Here is an 18,104-nt window from a genome sequence, read left to right as displayed (position 1 = left end):
ATTGTCCTGATGACACATCATTAAACAACATTCTGTTTCATCTCAGCCTTTCCTCAGTAGGACTAGCCCTTAATCGAAGGATTGCCAATTTATTGGTTATCAGACATGGCTCCTTTAGCTGCATCTAAATCTCCCTAAAAATTAATACCTAGGTGATCTAGCTTATAGATCTATCTGTTGTTACTGTCCCTTATGTGATCCCTCTTTCAGAGACTAATACACCCTGAGGTTAAAAATTTTTTTTTTCAAGATTGTATTTATTTATTTATTTGAGAGAGAGCACGAGCAGGGGGAGGGGCAGAGCGAGAGGGAGAGGCAGACACCCCAGTGAGCAGGAAGCCTGATGTAGGGCTCATGTGGTGATGTGGGGATGGAGGTGGGGCTCCAACCCAGGAATCCGGAATCATGACCTGCACCAAAGGCAGACTAGTAAGCAACTGAGCCACCCAGGCGCCCCCTGGAGGTCAAACTTTTTTAAAGTTTCTTAATCTGTAAAACTGATAATCAAAACCTGCATTAAGGAATTTTGGCTAATAGACCTGAAAGAGCAGCACAGAATAACTTGATCTTACACCCTAAGTAGACAGAGGGGCTTAGGGAAAGAGACTGGAATGATTCCATACTTCTAAGTTAAAGATTACAGACATTCTGTCGTGACTTGACATGGATTTCAGTCAACTAAGGAGCTCATAAGAGATTGCTAAATAGGGGACAGATGAGACTGTGACATGGAAGCTGTGTTAGTTCATGTGTGGTTTTTTCCTAGAGCAGAGAAGCCAGAGAAGAGAGGGGCGGTAGAGGTAAAGCCATCAACAGAAAGGAAAGAGCCCTCTGTTTGGCCCTGGGACTAGAAGAGTCCTTTCAGCTCTACAATCTTGGGTTATAACAGAAACATCTAGGGTCACTGGAAAAGAAATTGTGGGGGGTATATATGAGGATTACACACATCTATGTGCCTTCACAAATTAGCCAGTTTACAAATCGTATCATCATTAACACATGTTTCTATTGAATTAAAATCAGTGATATCCCTTGAAAAAGTCCTTTTTTTTTTTGAGCTTATAACAAGACGAATATCCTCCCTTTCTTATATTAAATTTTGTTTCTTCAAGTTATTTTTTCCCTCTAAACTTGAACAGATCCCATGAACCATTGTCCTAAATGCTGGATAAGTCTTAAACAGATCAACTGCTGAGAGCTGGCCTCTTAATTTACAAGCTGGTTGAGCATGTTCTGGTGTGTCCCGTATGATAGAACCACATGGAGTTCGGACGACCTTGCTTCATGAGGTGCAGCTTGAAAGACACATGGGGTGACGTTATTTGGCAATTAGAACAGTCAAGTACTCAAGGGAGAAGGAAACTGCCAATGATGGTTTCCAGCTCTGGAGCACTGACTGTGTGCCAGACACAGGGCTTCGCACATTAGGCTTCATTATCCCCATCTTACAGGAAACAGAGCTCAAAAGGAGTAAGTAACTTTCCCAAAGAATCCGCACTCTAGTTTCCAAGCTCTTAAAGCCGTTTGCTGTCAGTGGATAGTGGAAAGTGGATACGTGTGCCTGCGCGTATGTGCAATTGACGTGAATAGGGATAAAAGGCTGCAAAAGACGTCGAAGCAGGGAGTGCCCTGGCAGATGAATAGGCACGATCATGTCTCCACACGCAGGTCCTGGTAAGCAGGAGTGCTCGTGATTATAGACTTTTCTACTTTCTTCTATCACTTAGGATACGAGTGAAATTCAAGATATCTCTGGCTCTCAGCAAGTCATGCTTGGATGCCAAGAAAAAGATGAGCCATGTTGCTGTCTGAGAAATTGGTACAGGAAGCAGGCATCACCCAGGAAATCACAGCTTCCTTGGGGAAGGTAAGTTCGTGTGTCTTCCCATGACACATGTATTGTAATGTGGACAGCTCCTCATATCATAATCATACAGTTATACTAAGCATCATGTTTTTCTAAAATTATGATCCAGGTGGTGACAATCTGTGGTCCAGATGCTGCCAGGAGTTGACTGCAGGCACAAGAGGGGAGTTTCAGACAGGTCAGTGAATGCGCATGTGTCTCAGAGGAAGGGGTTGTTGTCTGTGTCAATATTTGAGGAAGTTCTTCCTGGTGCCTGAAACACTGCCTGGAGAGTGAACTCTCGATTAGCTGGCATCCCGTTAACCAGAATTCTCCCCACACTGTCACTTCTGAGCATCTGTTCCCCAAATGTGATTGATGGTTATGATGAAGATGTTGTAGGATTTCAGGGGAGCCTTATAAATCACCCACGAATGCTTAAATGAGATTTACCAACACGTTAGGGCTTAATTCACTCTTTTTCTGGTTTTAAATTCTTGAAAATAGGTATTCTGGGGATAAAACATATACAGTGAGTCTCTCTGAGCTGCTCAGTGGCAGAATGAACCTCTCCACTTGGTGGGTTTATTTGACTTTGCTCCAATGTTCAGAAACCAGTCCCAGAGCTCTACTTTTATCATTACAACCATGAAGATCAAATCATAGAATTGTAATTTTGAAGGAAATATATGGTGATTCTTGGTAGGAAAACAGGGAATTGCCTGTTGTTCATCTTTACTAAGGGGATAAAAACAAAATACAATTGAGGGGCTGGAAGTGCACAGCCTGAGTCATTGTGACAAGATGTGGAATTTAAGGGTCTGATGTACGGGCTCGGGTGTCACACACCCATCTGAGTGAAGTGCATTGTTTATATTGATTTCCATATGATTTAAAAAGACACACTCGACTATGACGACAAAAATAGGTTAGCAGCAGGGATGGTACTGAAATGGCGATGAAATGCTGAGTATTAAATCATACCAGGGTGGGGTTCAGAGAGACTGATGAAGTGTCCTTGTATCATTGACCAAGGAGAGTAAAGAACCCCAGTTTGCAGCCTCGGGGGCTTAGAAGCATAATCCTGGCTGATTCCCTAATTGTTTTCCCTTTACAAACACTGGAAGATAAATGTGTGCAGTAAGACGAGCTACCTCAGTTCATGTGAGGCCACTTGGTGTTTCCAGGCCCAGCAAAATGGGACTGCAGAGCCAGCACGGTGGGCCATAGAAACATTCACAGAGGATCCATATTTTTCTCTTGTGTCATTTGAATTGGGAGCACGACTGAACGTTGAGAGGCTCCAGTCAGGACTTCCAGGTGCCAGTTCCACAAGCACCGAGCTTAGAGGTTGCCATTTCATCTAGACAATAAGTGAAAAGCTGAGCAGATGGAAATATCAATAATTCTTCTTGTATTTGCAAGAGGGGGAGGATACAGGGCAAACCACTGCCCCCAGACTGAGGAGACAGGTGAATACAGGGTGTCAGAGAGCACAGACTCCCAAGCAGAAATCACCACAGGAGCCAGGGCCCGGGTAGGAAAACCTGAACTGTAACTGATGAATTGCTAGAGACTCAGTGTGGACAAGTATGAGAATTAAAAACTCCTGACTCATAGGGGGTGCCTATAATATTCTGAGATTTACCTCCAGGAGCTTGACCAGATTCCCACCACAAATACGGGAGAAAAAAAATCCCCTCAAGGAGTTCTGGCAGAGGAAGGGGAAAAAGAACCTTTGTGAAATGTACCAGAGCATTCTGTTCTTAATGAGCCTGCCCCCGGGGAAATTTAGTTAGCCAGAGCCTAAGCCGCTGGGGTCTAAGAGCCTAACTGAGTCGGGTGAAGGGAAACACCCAAATCTAGCCCTCTCTAGCCCTCCTATTTCACCTAAGGGGGGAGGAAAAAATACTGAGAAACACTTACGAAGTTCACAGATCAGAAGGCACAGGCTCACTGAAAGACCCGGTGTTAAAATTTTAGAAATGTACACCCCCCCAAAAATCCCTGAGTAATCATTTAGGCCACCTGCATTTTTTTCAAGTAAGGTTAATATGTAAACTATCTCAACTAAAATATTTAAAATATGTTGCTGAAGAAGATTCCACAGTCTGTCCTGGCGACAGTTCTAGGATCAGCCAGCATCCCTTTTCCCGCCCTCTTTAGATTTCCTTCCTGCCATCTGTCTCTTGGTATGTTCACCTTTAAACCTGCTCCCAGTTAATGTGGTCATGTCAACCACTCGATGTGAGTCAGTGAGTTACCTGTCCTGAGCTGTTTGAATTTTGTCTTTAGTCTAAATATTAAATAAAAGTTTATTTCTCCTGTAGGGGAATTTCAGACATGTATGAGCAGGAAGAAGTTGTTTCAGGGGCATTCTTCCATCTGAAATCACTTATTTAGGAAGCTGCCAATTTGCCCATGGATAACATTGGCCCTATTGATGGCTGTTTGAGAACCTTCTGTTGTTCACAGCATTGGATTCAAACCAAGGCTTTTTTTACCTCATGTCACAAAATGGCAGCCACTGGAAAGCAAGGTTCCATGCTTCCTCATTCATGTTCAGCAGGAGAGAGAGCATTAACCTGTCCTTTTTTTTTTTTTTCTTCCCAGAGCGAGAGAGCACATATGGGGCAGAGGGAAAGGGGTAGAGAGAGAATCTTAAGCTGAGCGTGGAGCCTCATGCAGGGCTTGATCTCACGACCCTGAGATCATGACCTGAGCCGAAATTAAGAGTTGGACACTTAACCGACAAAGCCACCCAGGCACCCCTAGCCTATCCTTTAACAATGGAATATACTTATTCTTTTCAGGAGCCCCTAGAACGGACGGTCACCTCTAAACCAGTAACAATTGCCTAGGGAAATAATGGGCTGAATGGCTTGAACTAATCAAAAGATGAGAAATGTCCCCACAGTGTCTTCATCAGTAGATCGATTTTGGAGCCTCTCAGACCTGGGTGCTAATCCTGACTCTCACCTAGCTATTTAAAAGCTGATAATTTTCTGTTTAAAAATTGTTTTTAAAAGTTTTATATAAAGCACTTGGTAGCTAGGAGGCACTCAGTTAATGATAATGTAATAACTATCCCCAGACCAACTCAGTCAGCTGCCAAGAACAGAAAGCATCACAGTGATGAGAACTGTGAAGGGGAAGCAATGCTGTGACATGCACAGTGGAACTTAAATGGGAAAAGTAAGATATTTCTAAGTCATTATTCTCTAAGGTGCAACTTAAGGCAAATATCTTTAGCCCTCTTAGTCTCTGAAATTTTTTTAACAGCCCCTACAGTACAAAACAGCTTAAATAAGTTGTTTTTATTTTTGATTTTTTGGGTCCACTTATATGTGTAGAGATACTTTACTAGGGGGATCTTGAAAGTATAGTGAGTCACGGAAACCTGTATAAATAAGGTGACTAGAATTCTGTTTCTTGAACCTGAAGGTAAAAATAAAAACGTTCGATAGTGGGGTTTCGAACCTTGGCTGCCCATTAGGATCACTTAGGGGAGCTTTTGAAAGCCCTGAGTGCCAGGGCACATCCCAGACCAGTAATATCAGAATCTCAGAATGGGAGCCGGGTGGTTACGATGTACAGCCAGGATTGAAGGCTAGTGCTGCTCTCCTGGTGCTTTGTGCCTATCGTTAAAGAGCATCCCTTGTAGCCATGAGGTGATACATTCTCTCGCCTACTGAAGGTTTAAAACCACACCCTACTGAGAACCTCAGAGAAAATACAGCCACAAAGAGTTTTCAGGTAATCTTGAGAGAACTGAATTAATATATTTCTGCGTTGGCTGAATAACTTAATATTTTCTGCCCAGTAGGAGTTCCATTATTTTTTCTAAGACTCTTTTCTGTTTGCCACCTGTGAATTTCACATCCCCGGAGTTGAATAAAACAGAAAGCCCTATGATTCAAATAATTATTTGTAAAACAAAGAAACAGTCACTCTAGCAAATTCAGGGAAAAAGAGTGTGGAAAGTAATTAGTCATCAATATTTAATTTCAAATTGAGAGCATCACTCCCTCACTCACTGTTTTCCTGGAGGGCATGTGTGTCTTAATTTAAATATGCCAAGATTATTCAGGTCTGCCTTTGTTATTGTGAATTTAAATAACAACAGTGTTAGCCTGCCACTGCTCACTTTCTCACTGTCACCTCTTCCCTGGAAGCCCATTTTGAGATTTATCAAATTCATGTCTTTTTAAGTAATTTCTGTTAGTGCATTTTAGTCAATGGATCCTTAACCAGTGTTGCTAAATTATGGGACCAGTTTAATAACTACCTGCTACAGTGATGATGAATGTAGCTACAATGATGATGTATTCTGATGAATAAAGTTATTACAGGAGAAATTACACTCTATACAGTTGCCCAAACCATTCCAAAATGTTTTATCTAAGAAAAGAAGGATATTATCAGTTTACCTTGAGAAAATACTGTGATACCAGAAAAAAACTTAAGAAGAAGCAGAAAGAAAGCATCAATGGATGCTAAAGACGAAAATTTGATGAGAAACTGGATATTTAAATATTCTAAAAGTACCTTCCCATAAGTTCTTTATTAATTCCAAGGAAAAAGCAGCAACATTACAGTGGAAAAAAACCTGCCAGAAAACACCTAAAGTAATCAAAGATAACACCACCAGTAATGGAGCAAATACAAATCATGTGCCTCCTGATCTGATTGGTGTACTGAGAAGAGCATGACATTGCTTTGTGGTATTCCTACCCAAAATGCATAACTGAAATCTAATCACGAGGAAACATCAGGCAGACTCAAATTAAGGGGCGTCCTGCAAAATAACTAATCACTACTTATCAAAACTGTTGAGTTCATGAAAGATTAAGGGAGTCTAAAGAGATATGGCTGAACTTTTTTCTTATTCCTCTAAAGGACATTAGTGGGAAAAATAGTAAATTTGTGTAAGTATTATAGATTAGAGAATAGTATAGTATCAATGATAATTTCCTGGTTGGTAATTTGTACTGTGGTTATATAAAAGAATGTCCTTATTTTTAGAAAAATACAACTTGAACTGTTTAGGAGTAAAGGGAAAAGCACGTCTAATAACTTAGTTTCAGATGTTCACGAAAACATATCTCTCGATATAACATGCATATATATATATGTATATGTGTGTATGCATATATATATGCATACATATATATAGAGAGAGAAAACGATAAAGAAATTTTGGTAAATATCAGTATTTGGAGAATCTGGGTGAAGGGTATTGAGACATTCTTTATAATTTTTTTTGCTATTCTTCATGACTGCAATTATCTCAAAATAAAAAGTTAAAAGATAATGGAGGCAGGAATCTCCATGCTTAAGGTCAGAAGGATGGGAAGGCATGGGGGCAAACTCTATAATCTTTAGCCATCTGGCACATCTGGGGAATGTAGGAAGGTGTTGCTGAGTTGGGAAGGATGGTAAGACGAAAGCTCAGCCAGTGCACAATGGAAGCTCATGTGTGTAAATCTTCTTTTGATTTAGGAATCAAGACTCTGAGATTTTGTGCAATTCCCTGGGCATTTCGGAAATTTGAACTTGAGTGGCTGCAGCCATTTTTATTCCATACCTCTAACATTTTGGGTTAAAAGAAAACATTTGGATTTTTTTTTTTCTTAACACATCCTGTTTAGATTGTATCAGTTGAAATAGGATTTTGACACTGTGAATTATATAAGGTGCTTAGACCTTTAGAAATAATGTCATTTGCTGTTGTAATTACTTGCAAACAACCGTGTAAATGAGTACTAGATTCAATCAGTAAAAATGTTTTACCGGCCAGTCATGGTCCAGAGAAATATACTCAGGATATAATGAATGAAATTATTGCTCTCTTCTACATGTGCAGAATATATTTTTATCCACTTCTAGAGGTGAGTAGTTATTTCTGTGTCTGAATTATTTTCTAGATGCTTAGGTAAGTTCATGCCATAGAATTGGCCCTAAAATCTGTTGGGAGATGTTATCTTAAGCATGCATTTCTTTCAATTGCCTTAGTCAGAGCCTATAGGGACCAGTTTCTGGATAAAATAGGTCTCTATCCAGTAGGAAAGTGATTCAGCCCCTGATAAATTGCACATTGATTGCAGCACCTGCATGTTCCCTTTACTCTTTATATATCTGTATTCCCCTATCACATCTTTCTCATCTATTCACAGCTGGCAACATCACGCCAAGCTTTGTACGTAAGAGTCAGATTTATGACTGAGAATATTTAGTTTAATAACTATTTGTTGCCTTCTATGTGCTTGACACTATGCTAATTTATATGAAGTGTGTATATTAAAAATAATTTAAAATGGAAAAGAAGAAATATTTATACCTAGAATGGTAAATTTCATGTGCCACCTTCAATAGACAAAAGGGGAAAATATTTGCCAAATCTAACATAGCAGTTTCCATCCAATGAATGGAAGGCAGGAGGGGGGTTTACATTAATTAGAGAAGGGAAATAGAGCATGTAGTCCAATGCTGTCATCAATCCCAACCGGTGTTGGGTTTGGGGGGGGCGGGGATGGGTGCAAACAAAGGGAAAGAAGAATAGTGCTTCCCATGGAGAGTAAAGATATAAAAATATTTTTTTAAAAGATTTTATTTATTTATTTGACAGAGAGAGACAGCCAGCGAGAGAGGGAACACAAGCAGGGGGAGTGGGAGAGGAAGAAGCAGGCTCCCAGCGGAGGAGCCTGATGTGGGGCTCGATCCCAGAACGCTGGGATCACGCCCGGAGCCAAAGGCAGAAGCTTAACGACTGCGCCACCCAGGCGCCCCAAAAATATTTTTTTTTTGACAGAAGACAAAACTTATTTGACTAAGGATATTCTCAAAGAGTTAAAGTAAGGGAAGCAAGTAGCATTTCCAACCCCACAGTCACCAACAGAAAAGAGTAGATAAGTTAGAGAGAATACTTGGGCCCTTTGCTGAAACTTGAAACTTTAAATATTTTTGCTGGGAGAAAAGATTTGATAGTCACCATCTTCCCCTCTCCCCCCTGGTATCTAAATTATGGAGGGTGTTTAAGCAGGAACTAGTGACAAATGGGTGCCCCACACAGCAGACCTTAAAGCCAAGTCATGAGGTTAAACATGAGAGTCGCCTCCTCTCAGCTCTTTTGAAACCCCAGCAAGATAAATGAGAAATGCATTCAGAGAAAGAGGGAAATTAATAACCTTCCTGTTCCTATAACATCAGGCGTACGGGCAGTGTACTTTCTGGGTAATGCTTCATGTCTTAAAAACAACAAACAAAAAACTGCTCAGGGCTATTGTGCCATCAGAAAATTATACTTACACTGTGTAATATGTGATTACTGAAAGCTCTCATGGCCATGAGCAGAGCGAAGGTTTGTTTATAGCATCTTTAGTAGTAATGTAGTTTTCAATGTTTGTCACAATTTACTGTCATATGGCAATGCAGTTTTGATAAAGGTAAACATACTGTTTCATCCACAAGAAGGTTTTATCAGTGGAGTTGGAATTGCTGAGTAGAACTCTAAAATTACTCATACATAGAACTGTTGCATTAGCGTAGCTGGAATGCAAACCCACTCACCCGGAAAACGGAAATTACCTTGGGCGGAAAGCTCGTCTGCTACAGTAAGGATGCACCTTTTTCTCATTTCAGCTTTCTTTTCCATTTAGCTTTAGTGCTCCTATCTTTGAAAAGCTCTGCTAATTTATTTTTAAATCACCAAAATATAATGACTTTAAATACTTTTCCCAGAGTCGTTTTGTCCCCAGTCCCATAAAATTTCCATATGTATGTACATTTTGTAATGAACAGCTAAATGTAAACTTTAGTTATGGGGCAGTCTGTGATGCTGCAAGGTGAACTTTCTTTCCTTGTTGATTAAGGAGTCAAGAGCTTTTCTCTTTGGAACCGTGGGTGAAGAAGTACCACTAGCTCTATCCAAGGCACCACAAGAGTTCATCCTGTACCACCTGGGACTCAATATGGCGGAGGGGATATTTTCGGATGGAGGCTCTGATGACATAGCCTCCTGAGAAAAACTCAGGCCCTTGGTGAGAAACTGGGTAACTCTCTCCCTAAAATGGCTATCCTTTATCCTATTGATTGCCTATAAAAATATTTAAATCAAATTCCATATTTTTAGTTTGATTATTATTTACTAATTTTTTTCCCTCAAGTTTAATTTTTTGGTAAATGAAAAAATATATACATATTTGCTGCATACTGAAACAAATCAAAGATGGTTTGGATACATTCCCACTCCTTTGAGTTAGTGTAATAAAATTCTTCCCTCATGATCAAACAAAAACACAAACACAGGGTGATTTTTTTACCCTCCAGATTTAGACTATCCTATATATATCACACTGTAACATGTTTCTTTTGTGTATCAGTATTTCATTATAGTTTCTAGTTATAGCTGGAACTTGTTTAAAAAAAACAGCTGCCTAATATTCTATACTCTATATTATATGCCATAATTTCGTCTCCCTTTTCTCTTTGGTGGCTATTCAGTTTCCACTCTTCTGTCAACAACAGTGCTGCTAGTAAACATCCTTGTGCATAAATCCCTACATTCTCCTACTTTCTTTCTGTTAGATTCTCCAAAATGGGATTGCTGAGTCAATAAGAATGAATACTCTATTTTTTAAAGATGTATTTATTTATTCAAGAGACAGAGAGAGAGAGAGAGAGAGTGCGAGCAGGGGGAGGGGCAGAGGGAGAGAATCTTCAAGCAGTCTCTCAGGTGAGTGTTAAGCCCAACGCAGGGCTTGATCCTGCAACCTATGAGATCATGACCTGAGCCAAAAGCAAGAGTTGGACAATTAACCAACTGAGCCACCCAGGCACCCCTGAATACTTTAAAGATTAGTAGATACCTTAACAGTTTTCCCCAAAACATAAAAATTCAACTTCAACCAGCAAGCTATGAAAGTATTCGACTTCCCATATCCTTGAAATCATTGGCTTACATTACTTTTTTACATTTTATCTAGGTCTGAGGCAGGAAATGCACCAGGTGAGCTTGGAACATCTTTGCGTGCCAAAACACAAGGATGCTTTCAGACATTGATGGTATTCTGGGAAAGAGTCACATGAACTGGTCTGAAGGGTCTCCCACCGACAAAACTGGGATAGTTTAAACATCAAAAAGAATAGTAACTGTTATGGATTGAATAACGCCATATTGAAATACGTCATATATAAAATATGGGGTTTTTTTTTTTTCTTCAATTTCCTTCATCAAAAGACCATCAGGAACACCTGTAGCTGAATAAGTTGCATTTATTTTCCTCACTCATCATAGCAAGGGGAGAATGTATACCATGGGGAAGGGGGTTGCCCTGAAGAAGGCATCTCTGTAAAACGGTTTTAGAAGGAACTTATTCTGGGATTTGGGCTTTGGCTGGGTAATTTGTGGGAGGACCTAAGGAAGCAGAAGTTTGTTCTAGGTTGAATGTTGTCAGAAAGTGGAGGTAACACTATGATTGAATACCTTAGTAAATGTTACCTGTACGGAGAGCAGAATGGAACAAAGATAAAGCTGAAATTGCTGGAGAAGCAGAGGTCACTTATATTAGCTGAGAGAAGAGAGTGGTATTTTGTGGGTTGCAATGTGACTTTGTCTGAAGTGGATGTTCTATGAGATTGTCTGTGTCCAACAGGTGAACACCATGGCTTAGTGGTAAGCATTAGATCAATCTGTGATACCACTGAGGACCAGTCGTAAATGTCAGATTTTTCTTGGACATTAGGAGTTGCTTATTTTCTAGATAGATAGGTAGGAAGGTAGGTAGGTAGTTGGATATGCAAAAAGAGAAAGCCAATTTGTTTTTTTAAAAAAGTAAGAAAAGAGGAAGTTATATATGGAGGTAGTTCCTAGCCCTGCTTCTTCCTCTGAAAATTGGTTATGAAGCAGAAGGAATTAATTACTTATCCTGCCTTTTTGGTATGAACTCTATATCAGAATAACCCAATAGCTCCTTGATAATGAAGGATAGCTCTTCTTAGAGAGTAATGTCAGCTATTAGACATTGAAAAAATGATAAAACTAGAAAATTGCCATTTTTCAACCCATAATGAAAACAATTCATTCAAGCCAAGATTATCAGTGGATGCCAAGGCAATTAGGGGAACGATGAATGGAGAACTGGCTACTAACATGTCACTGGAATATCATCTCACGAATTACATACTGGTCATCACTGGGAAAACACAAGATTACAGCCTTAGGATCAGGTTATTGCTGCCTTGATGCAATGCATAATCCTAGAACCAGTAACAGCGGACACCAGATCTTACCTGCACACCAATGGGTGCAGTAGGGCCACATTTCAATATGGGTTGAAAGATGCACAGAGTCATCTGTGAAGACTTCTTGTCTGAAATACAGGGAAAACCGTAAGGAAAACCGCAAGGAAGTAACCCAGGAGATTGGACGTTGTATAATTCAGCTGTCCCAGCCTCTAACAAATCACTACTGTAGAAATAAAGGTGGGGGTGGAGATTCCATTCCAGATTCAAAGAGATTCCCCAGAGACACAGCAACCGAATGCAATTAGTGATCCTTGACTAAGTTACACTTTGGACAAACCAGGTGTAAAAGACATTTTAGGGTCAACTGGGTAAATTATAATATAGGCTGGGTGATAGTATGAAAGAATTACTGCTAATTCTGTTAGCTGAAATGGTAAATTGTGGTTATTTAGGAAAATGTCCTTTTTCTAAAAGGGACAGGCTAAAGTATTAGGGAGAACAGCATGATATCCTTAATGAAAAATACTTCATCAAAAAGTAAATAGATTAAGGAATGTGGTAAAATATTAATAATTATTAAATCTAAGCAATGGGTATAGATGTTCATTGTACTATTCCCTCTAACTTTTATTGTAAAAGTTTCAAAAAGTAGGGGTGCTTGGATGGCACAGTCGGTTAAGCATCCAACTCTTGATTTTGGCTCAGGTCATGATCTCAGGGTCCTGGAATTGAGTCCTGCATTGAGCTCCGTGCTCAGCGGGGAGTCTGAGTTTCTCTCTCCCTCTCCCTCTGCCCCTTTCTCTGCTCTCTCTTTTTCTCTCAAATACATAAATTAAAAATATAAATTAAAAAAATTTCCAAAAAGTAAAAACAATGAAATTATGCGATTTTAGCACGTTGACATGTGACTTTTTTTAACATGTATTTCAGTGACACTAGTTAAGCTGAATGTATTTCAGTGTTTGCCAGTTATTTTCATTTCTCTAAAAAATTCTCATACATCTTCCTTGCTCATTTTTTGGATCATGTAATTATTAATTTATAAGAGATAATTGGATATTAAAAATATTGACCTGTCATATATGCTACAAGAATTTTTTTTTTTTTGCAAAAACTTATTTTCTAATCCATCTTTTGTCTTTACCTTTGCTCCCTGATACCTTTTGGCTTACAAATTATTCAAATTTCTATAAGGTCAAATCTGTCTTTTTCTTTATGGCTTTTGGTTTTTCTGCTTTGCTTTAGGAACGTTACCTGTCCCTGTTGTGTCCCCTGCTTGCTATATGGATTTTCTTCAAAATTGTCTTTTTAATACTTTTATTTTTTAATATGAGATTTATTTAATGTACATTTTATGTTTGTATTACTGCTTTTGTCCTATTTTCAGATCCCACATGTTTCTGGATCTATTTTTAGATTTTCTTTTTTTTTTTTTAAAGATTTTATTTATTTATTTGACAGAGATAGAGACAGCCAGCGAGAGAGGGAACACAAGCAGGGGGACAGGGAGAGGAAGAAGCAGGCTCGTAGCGGAGGAGCCTGATGTGGGGCTCGATCCTGTAACACCGGGATCATGCCCTGAGCCGAAGGCAGACGCTTAACCGCTGTGCCACCCAGGCGCCCCTATTTTTAGATTTTCTATCCGGTCCCAGTAATTTGTTTGTCAGTATCATACTGTTTTGATTTTATTAGCTTTCTATTATAACATTTGGGGAAGAAAGTCCCTCCTCACTTTTTTTCCCTTTCAGAAAAGTTTTCAGCCATTCTCTGTCATTTATTCTTCTATATGAACTCTCAAATCATTTTTTATATCACCCCAAAAATAATTCTTTTGAGGTATAATAGAAACTACAATAAATTCATTTATTAATTTGGGAAGTATATGACGCCTTTCTGCATGTGCAGAACATTCTATATCGCTTAATAAGATTTTATAATTTTTTTCACAATACATCCATCATAAACTTTCTTGTTAGTTTATTTAGGTATTTTATAGTTTCTGTCACTATAGGGACTAGATCTCTCCCTCATCCTTACTTTTTCATTTCCAATTTATTATTTCTAGGACAGACAAATGCTGTGAATTTAATATATCAACTCATAATCCTTTCTCATTTATGCCCTTAGGAACATTGAGAGAGGCCCAAACATGATTTGAAGTAGAGTATGGAGGAGTGAGGAAGTAAAATGACTTGGGGAGAGATGTTCTTAGTAATCTTTTTAACATATTGGTAGAGAAATGAAAGTTGAATCCTGACAGCTAAGAAAAAGTATCCACTAGAAGAAATGAAAACAAAATAGTAGAACTTCCAAATTAATTTGGGTAAGAATAATAAAGAAAAATAACCCCTGGATGAAAAAGTAAGTTAAAACTAAAATTATATATTATCTGGAAAGAGGGGAAGTATAAACAGCTCATAGAAAAGGCTATCAGAGGAAGGAAAATTTAGAGCTGCAAAATTTTTTAAAGAAAAAACTAACAGGAAATTAAGCAATTATTCAACCATCAGAAGTTATAAAAAGAACAACTAAACTAAACAGAGAAAGCTAGGATATGGTGAATAATAAGGATAAAAGCAGAAATAAACAAAATGGAAAACAGAAAAAAACAGTAGAAAGGAAAAATAAAACCAAAAGTTGGTTCTTTGGGTAGAACAATAAAATAGTCTTCTGTCAAGTCTGATTGAGGATTTATAAAAAAGCTTAAATATACTGTGTGAGAAATGAGAAAGCAGATTGCATCATGGATCCTGAAGAGATTATAGAAATTAAAAAATAATAATTAGTATAAGTGAAAGACAATAAATTTTAAAATCTGAGAGAAATTGATAATTTCTCAGTTTAAAACAATCTGCTAAAATTGATTGAAAAAGCAATATAAAATGTGGACAGACCAATAAAGATTGGAATAATGAATATGAAGACCCTTTATGTAAAAGAACCAGACCCAGATGATTTTACAGCTGAGTTCTATCTAATCTTTAAAGGACAGATCATTTCAATATTTATTCAAACCATTCCAGACCACAGGGACTCTAGATTCATCTTAATATTAAAATCTTAAAAAGAACATAAAAAGAAAACCGTAGAACTATGTTGCTTATGAGCAGATATGTAGAATTTCAAAACAGGATATTATCATATCAAAGAATAATAGTCATGATAAAATAAAATTTATTCTGGAATGTAAGGATAGTACTATATTAAGCAATCAGTCAGTATAATTCATTATACTAGCAAATTAAAGAACAAAAACTGCATGGTTAATAGATACTAAAAAGATATTTGATAATTTCAGGAGCCAGTCATAGTTTTTTAAAAAAGAATAAAATAAAACTACAGTCCTTAAAATTGGCAGAGACCACTTACCAAAAACAGGCAGCAAACATCATATTAAATGAGAATTTTGGAGCATCACATATAGAGGCCAAAAAAAAAAGAGAGAGAGAGAGAAAATTTCAAATCAAGACTAGGATCAATATCTTTGGTATCACTGCTATTATTCAATATTATTTTTCAAGTTTTAACTCATGCAATAAAATGAGAAGGAAATTATCAGTAAACATACAGGTTAGTCCAAAAATTATATTTTCTTCTTTAATATGACTCACTAAGAAAACTATCAGAAAGCCAGAACCTATTAAAATTAATAAGAGAAGTTAGAACTAACATAATAAGTCAGATAATTATTTTTAAATCCGTAACAGTCATCTGCCCTAGAAATGATAAATTAGAAATGAAAACATGGGGGGTGAGGGAGAGATCCAGTGGCTCCTTTCCTCCTGCTGCCCTCTCTCCTTCCCTTTCTTTTTTCCTGTTCTACCAAGGTTTGTAAACTTGGAAATATCAGGGACTGTTTCCTCTTTTTTTTTTTTTTTTTAAGATTTTATTTATTTATTTGACAGAGAGAGAGACAGCCAGGGAGAGAGGGAAAACAAGCAGGGGGAGTGGGAGAGGAAGAAGCAGGCTCCCAGCATATGAGCCTGATGTGGGGCTCGATCCCAGGACCCCGGGATCACACCCTGAGCTGAAGCCAGATGCTTAACAACTGAGCCACCCAGGCATCCCTGTTCCCTCACTCTTGTTTCATTTTACAAATTAGCATGGGTATTTAAGGGTACAGATGGAAAGTCAAATTATCTGAGTTTCAATCCAGGCTCTGCTTTTTGCCAGCTCTGTGAGTCTGGAGGAGGAGATTTTGAGATGCTCACCCAGGATTTTTTTCTCTGCATTTGAATGTGCGGGTATATATGTGTATTGTTGTTTTTCACCCTTGCTGCCTTTAGGGGTTGGGTAGTCAGAGATTCATTTGTTCAACAGCGTTCGTGGAGCACTTATCTGTACAGTGCTGATTTAGGTGCCAAAGATAGAGCAATAAACAAGACAGATTTGGTCCCTGCTCTTTTGAAGCTGAGATTCTAGTGGAGGGAAAACAGAGAGTAAATGGGTAGATAGATGATAGATAAAAAGTAAATAGTTAGATTATAGATTAGATAGATATATAGATGGTATATAGAATAACTTATCGAACAAGAAAAATATCAGATAGTGGTAAGTGTCCTATGAGAATTGAAATACTGTGATAGTGTTCTAGTCATCCATTGCTGTGCTTGACATGGTGTTATCTGGACGGTATTCAGCCAATGTTGGGATGTTTGGTACCTGGGTGGGATGGCTGGAAGGCTGGCATTGTTGCCTGGAGTGCCTACACATAGCCTGCCCAGCATGGCTGTGTTCAAGGTAGCCAGACTTCCTATGGGGCAGCTCAGGACTCCAAGTGGGAGTGTTCTGAGAGGCCCAGGCGGAGTTGCAGGGAGCCTAGCTTCAGGAGTCCCACAGTGTCACTTCTGCTGCATTCTATTAGTCAAGCATAACACGAAGGTCAGCCCAGATTCAAGGGGGAGGAGATTACACTCTTCCTTTCAAAGTCAACAGTGACTTGGGTGAGCAGGAAGGCTGACAAAGGAGGTAACATACAAGCTGAGAAGTGAGGCATATGAAGGATGGGCCTTGAAGATACAAGGAGCAAAGAGGAAAGAGGAGGGGTGTTGTGAGCTGCAGTTGGCAAATCTACGGGGGCCAGATTATGCAAGATTTTGTAAACCCGGCTGAGAAATCTGGATTTTATTCTAAGCACTTCTTACTTATGAAGGTTTCAGCAGAGGCCAATGGAATCTAGATTCTCTACCGAGTGGCTTGTTGAGGAAGAGGTGGAAGCAAGAGCAGGGAGACAGAGCCACATTTTGCAATAGTCCAAGAAGGAAGTGACAGTGTGTGGACCAGACTGGCTGTGGGGAAGGTGGAGAGAGCTAGACAGATCCAGGATCGGTTTTGGAGGTAGAGTCTATATATTTACTAATGGATTAGCTGATTGGAATGTAGGAAAATCAGAGTCAAGGATAATCCCTACCCCAAGATACATTTTAAGGAGTCTAAGAGCAGAAAGCCTCTCAGAGGTGCCTTCTCGATTCCTCCCCTTCTACGTATTCCATGTGTTCCACACAGCCCACCACCGGGTCCTGTGCATTGTACCTTCAGTCCTACTGTTTCTCATGGCCTTCACTTCGAGTCCAAGCCCCCAGCATCTCTCACCTAGATTATTGTAACAACTTCCTGAGCGGCCTCCAGCTTCTACTCTTAGAGCTGCACTGTCAGCTCCTATAAAGTGCTCAGAATGATCTTTTTTAAATGTAAATCACATCGTGTTGTTCCCTTTTTCAAAATGTTTCAATCTCTGCCTCATTTAGAGAATAGCGTAAAGCCCTCACCATGCTCTGCAAGACCCTTCACTGTTCAGCCCCTGCTGTCTGTCAGCCTCACTTCCAGTCGCCTCTGCTCCCCTGGCCATGCGGTTCCGCACTGAGAGAAGGCAGCTGCCTCAGGGCCTTTGTACTTCCTGCCCTCTCCCTGTAGTGCTTTTCTCATCCCCCCTTCACTCAAGTCTCTGTTCAAATATCTCAACCTCAGAGACACCTATTCTAACCTAAGCTCCCCACCCTTCACTGTCTAGTAC

The 18,104-nt window shown here is 39.2% G+C and overlaps 1 long non-coding RNA gene across 1 annotated transcript; it reads left to right on the top strand.

The window, feature by feature from the left end:
• The first annotated feature begins 1,386 nt into the window (after positions 1 to 1,386).
• Positions 1,387 to 9,881, top strand: LOC123789167 (uncharacterized). Its single transcript, XR_015723750.1, has 3 exons — positions 1,387 to 1,867; positions 1,977 to 2,045; positions 9,718 to 9,881. It is a non-coding gene; the product is annotated as an uncharacterized LOC123789167 (long non-coding RNA).
• Positions 9,882 to 18,104: the final 8,223 nt, after the last annotated feature.

This window comes from Ursus americanus, chromosome 3 (genome assembly GCF_024610735.1).
Source record: "Ursus americanus isolate L20-20 chromosome 3, mUrsAme1.1.p, whole genome shotgun sequence".
In the NCBI taxonomy this organism is placed as follows: domain Eukaryota; kingdom Metazoa; phylum Chordata; class Mammalia; order Carnivora; family Ursidae; genus Ursus; species Ursus americanus.
This window is presented reverse-complemented; position numbering and strand designations above follow the sequence as displayed.